General features: G+C 33.9%; 1 protein-coding gene across 1 annotated transcript in view; it reads right to left on the bottom strand.

Moving 5' to 3' along the window:
* The window catches only part of LOC111415967 (protein embryonic gonad-like), a 76010-nt gene that overhangs the window by 11987 nt on the left and 47957 nt on the right, over positions 1–16066 (bottom strand). The gene's annotated exons all lie outside the window — the stretch shown is intronic.

Here is a 16066-nt window from a genome sequence, read left to right as displayed (position 1 = left end):
AATTTTTGGGGTTGGTGGATACACAATTTTCGGTATTCACGAGATAAGACTTATAACCAGAATCAATTGCAACCTTGGATAAACGACGCAACCTAACATATTCATCGTAGTATGATAGAAGTGCTCCTTTACTTTCAATAGACGTTTAGTACTTCCAGTAAACCATAGATAAGCAATATTTGGGTACATGCTTTTCAATAACGTTATAGATGTTATAGTAAAATTTTTCCACACCAATATTAATATCCGAGTACATCAATATATCAGACCAGACAACATGACTAATATCGTCATATAATCCACGAAGTCCGCTTTATGGAAGTTAAAACGATGTTATTTGATGGAAACATTAGAGATTCATGCTCTGCAGTTACTTCGCAGTCGAGTATCCTAGCTTTAGAGTTATAGATATGGTTATGTTGAACTAGATTTAAAGTATTAACAAAGTTTTAGTATAATTAACACAGGTAGTGAAAGCTTTCGTACTTATATTTATTGAAGAATAGGAATGAAAAAAGTGTTAAATACTACTTTTTCTTTTTAGCATAAATAGAAATTTATTATGTAGATCGTCTTGAGTGTGAGTAAACCATTTTGGGTCAATAGTTGTCCCTAACATGCACATAAATATTGTGCTCACTTTCCCGCGTAGGTTGTGCTTCACTTTCACGTAAGCACACCACTTCCCGAGATGACAATTTACTTCCCACTGTTGTCGAACACTATTAGAACGCATGCCGCGGCCAGCTGACAGCTTCGGCAATTAATCTAATGGATTGTTGTACTTACGCTTCCCATTTTCTCCGGCGGGGCCGCTAAGTGCACCGTCCTTCCGTCTCATCCCGCCGCGACACCCAACTCGGCCAATTCTCGCCTCTCGTACAACCAAGAAACGGCACCGGTGCGGCGGCGGCAAACATTTCTCAATCAATCACCTGTTCGGCGCTGTTCGTACGAAATTTCCACGATCCCCATTGTCATTTAAATGGGCCCGGTGTGAAAACATTTTTTGTGATCAGCCGTCAACCGCGTCAATTCGCTGTTTGGTCTTTGTGGAAATGTAAGACATTAATTATTTAGATTGGAATTAGTTAATATTTCGAGTGAATTAATTTCTAAGTAATGGTCTTGGGGCTCGTCCCCGTTAATTGTCACTCTTATTGTTAAAATTGACGAGCGTCAGACACCACTAATTGGAGGAGTGTGGGTATTTATTCGGTTCTCTTTAACGATATACGTGTGTGTATACGCAATATCGTGGCAATGACTCGTTCGTTCCTGATTCGAACTGAGTCTTCAAACGTACTTATAAAGGCTTTATGGTCGCCATATAAACGTAGGTATAATTGATACTGGAAACCGCACAATCGCAGGTTTCAACCTCGAAGAAACATTATGTAATTGCTTCACGTCGGCGACGTTATTACAGATTAAAAGACGCCCAGATACAATTAGAGGAGTAATTGATTTTCTGTGGCCAAAGGGAGGAAGTGCGCTCATTCGATTGACAGCCATGTTCGAATCGTAGCGAAAAAAAAAATCGTTCGTCCAATCTATCGATAAAATTGCGTTCCAATTCGAGCACATCGATGCCTCGGAGACGACGAAGATTAAGCATGAAATAAATTTCCTCCTGACCAGAAATGATAGCGCGGAGAGAGAGCGGATCCGTACGGCTCCTCTCGGGTTTAGCAAACAGGAGTAGTGCAATTTGCCGCGTTCCGCGTCGGCCTCGTTGAAAAACCGACTGCAATTTATCAAACGGAGGCGGTTTTCACACGGAAATTTATTAATACGACGCGCTCAATATATTATTAGAATGAGAGAGCGGTGCCACTTCCTAATGGCGCCGATTTTTACGTTCTAATTATTAACTGCGCACACTCTGACAAGAATCATTACAACACAACTATAACACTCAGTTTCAAATCCAATTTCGCACGATAACACCTAATTCCACATCTGGCTATTTCATCACAAATACAGGAAGACTATTGAATTACTGAATTACATTTCTGTGTATAACCACGTTGCAACATAAATTAACATTCTTAATCGTATATCTTTATATTTTATAGATCAAATTTTATAGCTGTGTAATAATTCTAGTGTCATTAAGAAACATAATGACTTTGGTGTTTTTATTGTTGTGTCAACATTTCACCAAGAAAATCTTTAATATTCATCTATAAAATGGATACCTTTAAAAATGAATTATTTTATAAAGTAAATTATAATTTTAATAGAATCTGTGTTTCTTCGATGTCATTATGTGCTTTAGTCGTAGCATCGCGGAGTCGCAGAGAGCTAGAGCTGGGCGCTGGCTATGAACCTGTACATTACGGTTCTTTCGCCGGGCGCACAGGTTCCCACGACCTCGACAGAGACGGAACATATTGAATTGCGTGGGTCAGACGATAACAACATAGCACACTTTCATTTCAAATAGTCCGGTCAAATTAATGCTGAGATTGCCTAGTTTAGGAGGGCACACGTACTCCGTGCACACACACGTTCGCCTACCCGTGACAGGTGATTCACGTGTGCCAAAGAACAACTTCGGTAACCCGGAGACAGAACCTTCAATCTCTTCACTAATTGGTATTCTTTACAACCGTACATTATATATTTTGAAATTAATATACAAATTAATGTTTTTTTTAATCTCTTATAAATTGAAATTGCTTTTTTAAATTTACACTTATCTATTGTAATTGTGCAATAAATCGATCTTGAAGATCTTTAAATCCGTTTCGACTTTTACATAAAAGCTTCCCCTTAAGTAGTGGTCAACTATTAATGTTGTATGTGTATGTCTAAATCGTCAAAATTTTTCAAACAAACTATCATATTAAATTAAGATCAGTTAACTTTCAATCTACCGTTGGTTACAATTAGCGTAATAGTCTTTATTATTCAAGTTATTAAGATTTAAGTTTATGAAATTTTAGGCATATTGTGCAAATGTGGAAGATTCCATCTTCGAAAGAGACTTGTCGTGCAATGAAATGATTATATTTGGCATATTTCGTACTACACCATTTATTTCAATAAAGGAATCGATGTGTCACAAAACACCTTGCACAAATAGATAAAATGTTCGTCGGGAATCAAGATTAATACCTGCTATGATATTGTTATGATAAATATCTATTTATTTACCTAACCAAATTATAACAATTATTAAACAGAAAATAGGTTTTTAACAATTGCCTTAAACTTTTAATGTGTTTCGAAATTTATTTAATATCTAGCTGTCTAGATGTAAAATGTTTCAAGAAAATTTCCTGTAGAGTTCCAAGCTTTTCTTGGAGTTTTTTAAGGTTTTCTTGGTACATATGTTATCCTTTGAAATCAGGGGCAGTGATTTCTAAAGATTTCTGGAATTGATTTAGATACGTCAAGATGTCGTTAGTATATCCAAGAATTTTTGGAAGATTTTCAGTCTTTTCCTGAGACAATATGAATTTTTAAAAGATTTTCAAACATGTACTGACGATAGATTTTTAACAATTTCTAGGGTTTGCTTCAGATGTATGTGGATTTGGGAATATCTCTAATAGTTTATAGTCGATTTTTAATAAATTTCCATATATTACTAACAATAAGAGGATTTTACAGCTTTCCAAGTACATCCATGAAAAATCCTGCGTGTTTCTAAGATTTTTAATAGATCCATAATAATTTGAAGTATTTCTAAAAATTTCTATAACTTTTCTGTTAGTATCATTTCTGTAATATTTTCAATTACTTACAGTAATTATCTAATATAATAACTTGATATAATAACTTTAAGGATGCTATGAGATATTTCAAAAAGTTTCTAAATGATATGCAACACATTTACAAGCAAACCAAAAATTCTCAATTGGATTGAGGTCAAAAATTTATGCGGGCCAATGTCCCACTTTTTGTTTCTCAATTTAGTTATCCCTGTCTTTAGTTGTTTAGTATTACTCTTCGATTCTTCTTTGACACAAAAAGTTTCTTCCGAGCAAATCTTCCGACAAGTCCCCTTTTATCTAATCTGCGTTGAACTGTTTTGATGCTATCTGTTAAACTCATATCATTCATCGCGGTGCGGATTAATAGCAGTTGGTCGTCGATTGGCTTCAGTTTTTCTCCAGGCTTTTCGGCCCAAGTGCACAGATGTTTTACATGGTAAAGAAGTATGAATAGTATTCTGGACGCTTCCACCATTTTCATCAATCGACATCAAAGCATTGTGATCTACTCTAACAAAAATATCATGCGTCATATGACGATTTCGACCATTATAGGTCAAAGAAATAAAACCAAAATGATAACAAATAATGTGACATTCAATAATTTTGTTGAATATTTTTTTAATTTTTAGTTTCTACGATTTATTTTACATACATCTTGATAGTTAAGATTTTTAGAATATTTGCAAGAATGTTTAGAAGATTACCAATAGATTTTTAAGCATTTCCAGAGGATTTTCAAGGATATCCAACATTTGTAATGGTTATTCTTAAGAATTTCAAGGATTCTCGGAGTATTTCCAAATTTCTTTGTAATCTACACGGATGTTGGAATGTTGGGATTTCTAAGAATTTCTAATGTTATTTGAGATGTCTAGATATTTAAAGTTGTTGGAATATTTTCAACGATTCTAAAAAAAATTTAAGTATTACCTAAAATATCAAGTGGTTTCTTGGATTAATTGAAGACTTGTAAACATTTCCTAAAGAGTTTTTATGATTTGTATGATTGAATTAGATAAATCAAAGTTAATGGAGTATTTTCAAGAATTACTAGATGACATCTAGCAGCATTCCTAGAATATTTTCACTAATTTACAATGGTTGTCTAGGAATTCTAAGTGTTTTGGGACTTGTTACATTTGAATATTTCAGGATTTTCAGGAGTGTTTAAAAAAATATCTAAATTATATCGTGTATATTTACAACCACTTCTTAAGGATTGAAGAATATTTAACGATTTCTAAAGAATGCTAGAATTTTTAGGAGATTTGAAATAACACTAAAGTATACCAAGATTGCCTGGCACATTCGCATTAGATTTGGATGTATTTTCTGCTAGTTTTCAAAGATTTCCAAGCATCGTCTAAGATTTTTACCGTATTATAATTTAATTCAGATTCAAAGTTGCATTGCCTCAACCGCAAACAAGCTCTGCTTGTTATACAATGACGTTATAGCCGAGGTGTAAAGATACTTGGCAACCGTACCAAATATTAACGTATCATGACAAGTTTACTTTTCATTCAATCAGTATTAGCTTCAAAATTGTAATGGCTCCACCGCTAGCGACCTCGCCTTAAGATCGACACAACATTTGGTAATTTCACCAGACATCAAAGGGATTAATTTGCTATCATGATGAACTCAAATTCAATCAATAACAGCTTGAAAATTGTAGTTTGAGCTTTACTCGAAAACCATATGAAATTTCAAGGATCTCTAGTGGATTTCCAAGCATATCCTGAAAATATAAGGAACATAAGAATATAAGGAATACAAGTATCTATGAAGATTTCTATGTACTCTAACAATATTTTCAAGAATTTTCAACGATTTTTAATGTATGTTGGGAAATTAAAAGGGTTTCGGAGATTTATTTGGAATTCATCTGACTTATCGTATATTTAGAATGTTTTGAAGAATTTGTAGAAGAATAGGAATAGATTTTCAACCATACTCCGGATATTTTCTAGAAGAGCTTTTGTTCTTGAGAATTGAGATGTATATGTATTTTCAAGAGATTATTCTTGGTGATACCAACATTTCTACACAATATCAGTGATAATACTAATGTTTTGTAGCGATCTGTAGACATTTTCATTCAGTTCCAAATATAATATAAGGATTTTCCAAAATTTCCGACTGCTTGGGATTTCTAAGAGTTCCTGATACTATTTGAGATGCGGATTTCCAGAAAACTTCTACCTATTACCTAAAATCTTTATTAATTTCTGGTATTGATTGAAAATCTATCGGGGTTTGTATGGACATTCGGATTCACAATAACGTTGTCATGCAATAGGCTTGAAACTTTGAAACTTGTGAATTAGATAACGGTTGGAAGCGAAAATTAAAGTAAAAGGAAGCATCTTCGCATCCATTATTATATTCCGAAATTCTTAATGGCATTGTAAACTTTCGATATTTTTATTACGGTAGATAGGCAGTAGTTAGAGATAGTGATTTTCACGCAGTGACGAAATCCACAATGTAACCACGATATCTATATATACCTAGTGTCAGGACAAACGAAGAATATTGATAAATTGTTGACGATTTACTCTGATCTTCAACTCTGTCAGAATTGAAAAAGAATCACAAAAGTTGCCGAATGAAGATTGTTATTAGATGTACCCGTAGCCCGTAGGTCAAGTTATTGAGGACAGTTATGAGACAATCTTAGATATATAGAACAACAATCAGTGCGATGAAACATCATCACTCACATATTAGTTATAATGTTTCATCTCACAGCCCAGACTAAGAAATTGTTTTAGTAAAAACCGTTTTTGTTGCTCTGTTTATTTTCGTGACAACCTCTACATATAACAACATCTTGATCTGAAGCTGTGATCAAAATATACGTATAATATTTTGTATTATGCAGTACATGAAGCTTTTATTTTTTATATTTATGACATGTTAAAAGAAATCAAAATCGTATTTTCATTTTTCATTAAATGTAACTTCTCAATTGTGTTCCTTTTGAAAACGAAATTTCGCTTTGACTTGAATTGTTTATAACCATAAGAATTTAGCTAAATGATGAGTTTCACTTCGATGAGTTTCACCAGTATTGAAAAGTTGAATCGTTATAAAAATTGTATGCCACATCAAAAACCGATTTTTTTTAACATATAAACTTTAAAATGTTTATGTTGTGAAATATTGATATTTTTATTTAGCTCAAAAGATTTAGATGCAAAAGCTAATTATCGGTCGGACCTAAGATAGTCGAAAATTAGAGCTAATTACGAAATTAATAAAGCACCGCGAGTAATTACGCCGCTCAAATTGGAAAGCCTTTTATAGCTTGTAATTAAACGGGCGACGATTTGGCAAGTCCTCGAACGTTAATGGTCGCGAAGTAATTTAATAATGAAGAAGGGAGATGAGTCTATGCGATTGAAACGATTTTTTTCTATTATAAATACAAGGACATACACTAATACATCCTATTAAATTCGGTTTAAACTTTCTATCAATAACCCATCATTAAAAAACATATATACAAAATGGCACTCCTACTTTATTAATATTCTTATTAGGTTATCACAAAAGATAAATGTTTAACTTATTTACCTTAATATTCATTCTTATAAATTTTGGAAAGTTCAAACCTTGGATTTCTAATAATTTCCTAAATAATCATAAGCTCAAATAATTATTAATTTGAAGAACTACCTGGGGGAATCCCTCGTCATCAATCATCGCCCGTCCCGAATCAAACTCATCGAAATAAATTACCTGGAAATTACCTGATATAAGTGTTTTTCCGAAGCAAATTATTCGATCTAGCTACGCGTTCAAAATGATTAATGTACCATTAATATTTATAAAATTTGGACTTAAATTAACACCTACACGCATCAACATTGTCAGAATTGACTCGTCCAAAAATTAATTTCATTTTAATGTGGCGATATACGCACCAATAGCACTCGGGATATAACGATGGTCTGCGTCCGTTGTCTACCATAACTGTCTGGTTATAGCTAACGGTCATGGGAAGAGCAGCTTTTTTACCTTATTAAAATGTTTGACATAATTTCCTGCTCGCCAACGCTATATGTGTGTAGGACGGTGACGAGTTAATTTATAGTTATTAGAAAGTCTATTTACTGCTCAGTTGTGTGAGATATTTGCTTCGGATTCTATTGCGGTCGATGTTGTTATTATTTTTTTTAAGAAATTCCTCTGCTTCCTGAATGATTATCGGAGCATCAGTTCATCGCATCCTTGGCTGTCGTCGCTCCGTATATTAACCTCGTAATAATTAACGCGAAGCGAGCATGCAGAACACCTTTCGCAACGATTAAGGCAGTTTGGCAAGACAGGCGGCCGTTTCGCCTCAACATTTCGGTTTCTTGCAAAAATTAGGTAAAAGTAAAAGTATAAAGAGGAGCTGAGCGCATTACGTGGGACATGCGAACTCCGATGACCTTTCCTCGAGCCGTGGACGTTGCTCTAATGCACCATCCGCGTTAGCAAATTGATTTATATTGAAATAATTACACGTTAACCGTCTCAGTGCCGAATTAAAAACACTAAACGGCCTCTCAAAGTACGCACTTTTAAACCATTTCCATAATAAATAAGCGCTATTTAATTATAGGTGAGTTTGGCTATCCATTAATAATATTAATAGCAAACTATACTTGAAAGGATTTAACTTGTATTATGAGAAAAGTAATTGGTACAACAGTGTCGTTATGTAAGAGAAGATGAATTAAATTTTCATTGAATATTAAAAAAAACGATATATAACGATTGAAATGTCAAGTGGTATAACGGTATATAGAAACTTTCAAATCCTCAGGGCTATAATATAACGTGTCAATAGAATCAAACGAACATCGAGTAGTAGCATAGAAACAATTAGCGTCAGATGCTATTAAAGAATTAATTTGCGGCCTCTAGATCTAGATCCTATTGAGTTCGACAAATTAGATTTACAACGAGATAGACCATATGGCCTTTATTGGATAATTAATAACGAGAGATTGAATAGTACCCATAATTAAATATCATTATAATGTGAAAGAAGGGGCGTAAGATAGAAGCAAACGAATTGGTAAACAATAAAACAAATTGATTGATTTAGTTTTTTTTCTGTCGAGTCGGTATCCTTTACAATTAATGAAAGTCGTGTACACAAAATCTAGAAAGTATGTTATAAAACCCATGGGATTCATCATAAAAACATTAGCGACGAGTCAATCAACGTGACGCGTTCGAAAGCCACCGCACTAATTAATTAATTTAACCATCGCGTAATTGGACAGTAGTTAATTTACTCTGTGCGAGTATAGTAAAAGGCAGGGAAGGCACTAAAGGTTAATTCGCTTAATTAAAACAAGGTCCTCTCCTTCCTGGCTGGCACACTAATAAAACTATGCTAAATATGGCGTCACAAACAAAAACCGTGAGTTTTCTTCTTACCTGGACGGCAAGCTGACAAGACCTATACAAGTTGAGGCGCTGTCTCCGATGAAGCAATAAAACAGTTAATTGTTAATTAAATCGGATCCATTATAAGTAAAATTGCCGATTTTAAGACTCTGGGAAGGAATCCTATCACGAGGAAAACGATTTCATTTGCGCAATAGTAATTAGAAAATTAATTGCGTCCGAATGTCTTTGCCATATACCTATTTCAAACTAAATTTTTACATAAATACCTGTATTTCACCACGCAAGCGTTAATCTTTTATGTCAATCTTTTATTCAGTTATTATCATTTCAAAAGTACGCCTTAAACGTTGAAGGTCGAAACTAAACCTTTCATTTTAATTTGATTTGAAATCATGAATTGATTGAACTAAAGTTGATGATTTCGCGTTCATATGTCAAATCATCAAATCTAGCGCCTCGCCCGCAAGCAACCTCGGCGATTTGAGGCGAAATCCTTCTTTATATTTCTTTGTAGATATACAAAGTCTCGAATAAGACGACATTTATCCTCAAACCGCCGAGGTCGCTTGCGGGTGGGGCGGTAGAATCCTCCAAACTTGATGATTTCGTATACATATATCAAATCCAGCGCCTCGCCTGCAAGTAACCTCGGCGATCGTTCTTTATATATCTTTGCAGATATGCATCATCTACGATAAGAAGCCGAAAGGGAGGTCGCTTGCGGACGAGGCGCTAGGATCCTCCAAAGTTGATGATTTCGTGTTTATACAGGATGATTCATTAGCTCACCATCAAACTTTGATATATGATAGCTAATCCAATTACAAAAAAAAATGTTAACGAACATATGTCCTATTTCAAAATTACAACACTAAAGTTTTCTGCAGCGAATTTATTAATAGTCAGTAAAATCAAACATTCAACAAAAACAAAGTTGTCATTGTAATACATAATAATAATAATATGTCAGTTTGCTGTAAGGTTTAATTATTACATACAAGAAGCAACTCAAAATGTACGCTTATAGTACTGAAGAGTATGCTGATAAAATTTTCGTGTATGATTTTTGCAATGTAAGTGCTCGACAATCAGTACGAGAATATCAAGAAAGATTTCCACAGCGTCATTTACCATATTATTCAGTTTTTAGCGATTTTTTCAAAAGACTTCGAGAAACAGGTAATCCTGCTCCAGCAAAAGCTATTCGACCGCATGTAGTTAATGTAGAGGACGAAGAAACTATAATTAATGGTGTCATTGATAATCCTTCCATCAGCACTCGAAGAATAGCACACAACATACAAGTAAGTCAAAATTTTGCATGGCGCGTAGTGAACCGCGAAGTCCTTCATCCGTATCGTAAACAGAATGTTCAAGCTCTACAGCCAGGAGATAATCAGCAACGGTTAGCATTTTGTGAATGGTTATTACAGCAACATGCCCAAAATAATGACTTAATTTCAAATGTTCTCTGGACAGATGAATTATGTTTTACACGAGATGGTATAAATAATTACCATAATGAACATATCTGGGCATTACAAAATCCACATGTGATTAGACCAAGAAAATTTCAGCAATGTTTCAACATCAACGTTTAGGGTGGAATATTTAACAACAATTTACTAGGTTTGCATGTACTTGATGGACATAGGTTTGAACGCTGTAAATTACAGATTTTGTTTTGAACAATACACTTTTTGATTTACTTGAAGATATACCTCTTAATGTAATTCAAAATATGTGGTACCAGCACGATGGTGCCCCACCTCATCGCGGAAGAGTAGTTGTCGAGTGGTTAAACCAATATTTTCCAAACAAGTGGATTGGTATTAATGGTCCATTTGCTTGGCCACCTAGATCCCCCGACCTTAATCCATTGGATTTCTACTTATGGGGTTAAATGAAACAAATTGTGTATCAAGTGGAAATTAACACACGAGAACAGTTATTAAACAGAATACAAATGGCTGCTACTGAAATAAGAAAACAACGAGACGTTTTAATTTGGCTGAAGAACTTTTTAATTCGTCGTTGTGAAGCATGTATTCTAGCAGAAGGGGGCTATTTTGAACAATATTTGTAATATTTATGTGTATAAAAAAATGTAGGAATTAATTATGATATAAAAATTAAAACTTGTTAGATTGAAGTGTTGTAATTTCGTAAATATGTAATTGAAATAGGACATATCTGAAGATCTGGGGGTGACCTTTGATAGTAAACTTTTATTTAATGAGCACGTCAACTCGGTGGTCAGCAAGGCTTCTCGCATGCTTGGATTTGTCATGAAATCAACGACTGATTTCACTGATATCAGCTCCATAAAAACTCTCTATTTTGCGTACGTATTCAGCGTTTTAAATTATTGTTCTGTCGTCTGGAATCCTAAATATGACATGTACGTGAAAAGATTATCTCAGCGTTCGATTTTTATGCCGGAAGTCTCATATCACCTATATTGAGTAAGACTCTTCGTGCCAATCCTTTCGGTTTCTGCGACTGACTCGTTTTGCTAGTGATGTATTGCTATTCTATAAATTAATTCATAATATCTATAATTCGACTTCGCTTACGTCTCTGCATGTTCCGCCCAGAACGCTGAGGTATGATTTTCTCTTTTTCACTCCTACAACTCGCACTAATACTTATCAACATTCCCCATTGCTGCATGCCGCTCGATCACCTGATCGTCTGTCCATCGATATATTTGCTTATGAATCCATCAGCTTGTTAAAAAAATCGATCTTAGTTGCTGTTGGAGTATGCCGTATCATTATCATTGTTAACCTTACAATCAGCAATTCCTTATTGTTGTTATTTTTTTACTTGTTTATAGAATGTTTCCTTAATTTCAATCTGAATTTTTGATCGTTTATTTTACTTATCTTATTTTATTTTTTTTTACTACTGTTCACTACTGATGTTATTTTGTGTCTTTTATTGGGTTCGTCCTGTGCTGTGTCCTATGTACATAAATAAATAAATAAATATCATTCATTAACATTTTTTTTTGGTAATTGGCTAATAAATCACCTTGTATATCAAATCATCAAATCCAGGGCCTCGCCCGCAAGCGACCTCGGCGATTTGAGTCGAAATCATTCTTTTTATATTTTCGTAGAAATACAAAATCGGATAAGAAGATATTTGCCTTTAAACCGCCGAGGTCGCCTGCGGACCAGGTGCTAGGAACATCTATAGTTGATGATTTCGTATTCATATATCAAATCCATCATCATTCCTACATACTATAATATAATACAGGTATTATAGGTATTCGTATTAATAAATACCTGTATTGCGCGTGGTGCAATATTTTCGTAGAAATACAAAATCGGATAAGAAGATATTTGCCTTCAAACCGCCGAGGTCGCCTGCGGACCAGGTGCTAGGATCATCTATAGTTGATGATTTCGTATTCATATATCAAATCCATCATCATTCCTACATACTATAATATAATACAGGTATTACAGGTATTCGTATTAATAAATACCTGTATTGCACCACGCAAGCGTTACTTTTTCATGTCAATCTTTTATTCAGTTATTATCATTTGAAAAGCACGCCTCAAAAGTTGAAGGTTGAAACTTTTCATTTTAATTTGATTTTAATTGATGGCTTCATAATTAATTAACAAATTTATCTAATTTTATATACACAAGTGAGAAAGTTTTTAGTTGACATTTAAGCTGTTACAACTAATATCCGTAATAACATATTAAAAATCATTTGGAAAAAAACCAAAATAAATAAACCACACTGAAGCAAACAAACGATATTTTTTTAATGTTGATTTCGATACTATTTTCATCATATATCCCCAACAAAAAACAACAATGCCTATTTCACATTGATTACTATCGTTTCAATTACGTCTAATAACAGATAATCCATACCACTAAATATCCAATTTCCACTTAAATGTAATTTTCTAGAAATCGGATTTCTAATATCCACTCACCACTTTTGCTCGACACTGTACGACGGACACAAACTAGCCCATAATTGCACCATTCTGGTTGAATGAAAGGGGCTGTTAAGTTCTTCTCTATTCAATACAAGCTCGTGATACATCTCACTATACGCAGTAGGTACGCATATAAATGCGCACAAAACGCACAATAACGATAGGTCACATTAAAAAAAAAAGCGGCCTTTATTGAAGTTGCTATTTCAATACATACACCGCATTGGAATTTAATACCGAGCTTTTCATTCGGCTTCAATAAACGTTCGAACGGGGTTACATCGCCCATATAATAGTCGTTAACGATTGTTTAAGTTAATAATAGAGAATTAGACCTGACGGCCACTGTGAAGCGAAGTTTTATACTACTATTGGTATGTTTTTTGCGCAATATTTGAATTGCGTCGATTTATGATTGTTGTGTAATTGTAGTTGAATAAAAACTTGTCTTAAGTTGTTTACTATTGAAAGTGGGTTAAGATACCAGCGCTTCCACCAAAATTGTTAACCAAACAAAAACTTTTATTCAAACGTCTTGTAACTTGGCACAAATTTATTCTTGAAATGTTTAGAGGTGAAATAAAGAAAAATAATAGTCGTTTCCTTTTGTATGTACGAATTGAATCAGCCTACCGTTACGTAAAAGTACCAACGGATGTCCTATCATAATCGATGCAGCCGACCAGTTCTTGTTCGCCTTCTTTGCCCTGCTTGACAAATTGCGACTGTCCATTTGCCCAGAGCACGCGTGTACACGCATGCCCGCAGAAGCAGCTCCACACGGGCACGTCCTGTTTGTGCCAGAACGATTTATACAATGCGCGAGCTATGATGGTGTGTGTGTGTGCTCGAGCAATGGGCCAGTGTACATACAACGAACCCAAGACATGTATATTGCTCCTGCTGCGGTCCTGCGCTGTTTATTCCAATGGAGTCGACTCCTTCTCGGCGGCTGCCGGTTCCATGTTAAGAAATGATCGGGGCGAGCTTAATGTATTGATAATGCGCCGCGCAGTGGAATAATGGGTCGGATTTGATTTTGAAATTGCTCGAAATCGATTTCTGAACAACCTTTTTACGAGTTCGGGGCTTTCCTTAGAGCCTAAAAGACTTCGCGTCCTCTACATGTGGAATCTATAAATTTATTTGCACAAAATTAGTGTTAACCTAACGGGTCTTTCGTTTCTAGGACGTACAGAGAATAAAAAATTTAAATTATTTCTAGGTGGAAACAAATTCCTTTTTACAAAATAAATAGATCTTTTAATCTATTAAAATCACCCCAAATACGTTTTTCTTTCTTTTGAATATTTGATAGAATCAGCGACGTCAATAGAAACATTATGAAATCGCGCCTAAAATCAAGATATTTATAAGATTACTTTTTTAATTCAGTTAAATTCGTCGTGGATTATAAAGTTTGATTGGTATTTAGGTATGTCCTCAGTTATTAATTAAAATTTAATGAACAATTTTTAGACAATGTTATAATGCTCAATGTAAGACTTGTATTTTTTTTAAATAAATTGTATTTATCTTATATTGCAGTAAATTCAAGTAACATAAAAAAATCTTATAGCTCTTCTTAATTGAAAATAAACAACCGCAAGTTTGATAATCTCCAATTAAGAGAAATTTGATGAATTATTGCCAATAACGCCATAAATTGATACTAACTGTAGAAGTTAAAAATCTTCTAAAATCATTATTAGGTACAAGTGTATTATTATTTAAAGAAAATTTACATTTATATTTATAGAAAAATCGTTATAAAAGACCAGCAAATTTTATGAATAACAATGACGAGTAAATCAAACATTTTATATGCTTTCTAGTTTACAATTTCTTAAAAAATGCAAAAGATAAAAAACGTTTAAAAAATAACATAAAAAGGTGTAGGTGTAGAATAAATAAGGTGAAAAGGAGTGAAGATTTATTTATGTTCCTACGTGATCATATACATTCATAATAGAAAAGTTTGTCTGTTGAGAAAGTTTGTTTTTTTATTTTTCTCCTGATTTTACGGAGGTTTTTCTAGGAAAAAAATCGTAGAAAATTTATATAGAGGGGATTTCTGCATTTTTATATGGTCATCTTTAAGCTATTGCCCATCCGGTATAACAACTCTTTTCTGGGTATCGGTTAGAAAGTCATGAGAAAAACTGCGGTGTGTCATCCAAAATGTGAATTGTTGCTCCTTTTAAGTTGACTGATCTCTGCTTGATACATCTTCCGTTTTACAAAGCGTTAGATTTCGTTTTTTTTTTCACTTCAAGACTAATTTGCATTTTATTGCCATAGCTCAGCTGTGACCCTGTTTTGGTATACAATGTTTACATATTTTTCATGCGAATTGCGGTGTGTTTTTCAATTCAGTTTATTTTCGTACGCGTTGTAATATAGTATTTGTAGTTTACATTTCGAATACACATCGAATACATTTCGAATGAGAAGCAAGGATATCGATTCGATTCTGAATTGTTTTTCTTTATGTATATCCGGCGAAATTTTTGAAATCATTATAGAATTTGCCTTTCAAAGAGCAAATTATAAGCAAACATAATGAGACTCGTGAAGACAATTTAATTAAACCATTGCAAGCATGTTACGGAAATGCATAATTTCTGCGCAATACTAATTTTAATAGGAAGATTTTGTGATTATCTAGTTAATTTATGGACGTCGACAAATATATCTTTATCAAAACCAGTATGTCAAACTTTTATAGGCCCAGGAATATCAATCCTGGGCCCAACAAAGTCCGGCAAATACGTTAATATAATTTAGAAGTTTACCTAGGAAAGTTGTAAAAATTTTAACAAATCATCACACTTGCAGAAAATACTGTAGATAATAGACTAACATTAGTTAGAACTCGGCGGAAATATAGAAAGGACTTCCCAAAGAATGTTTTGAATGTGCAATCACTCTTTACTAGAGACTTAACACT

Source organism: Onthophagus taurus, chromosome 1, assembly GCF_036711975.1.
Source record: "Onthophagus taurus isolate NC chromosome 1, IU_Otau_3.0, whole genome shotgun sequence".
Lineage (NCBI taxonomy): Eukaryota > Metazoa > Arthropoda > Insecta > Coleoptera > Scarabaeidae > Onthophagus > Onthophagus taurus.
The sequence above is the reverse complement of the archived record's forward strand: the minus strand, read 5'-3'. Positions and strand labels throughout refer to the sequence as shown.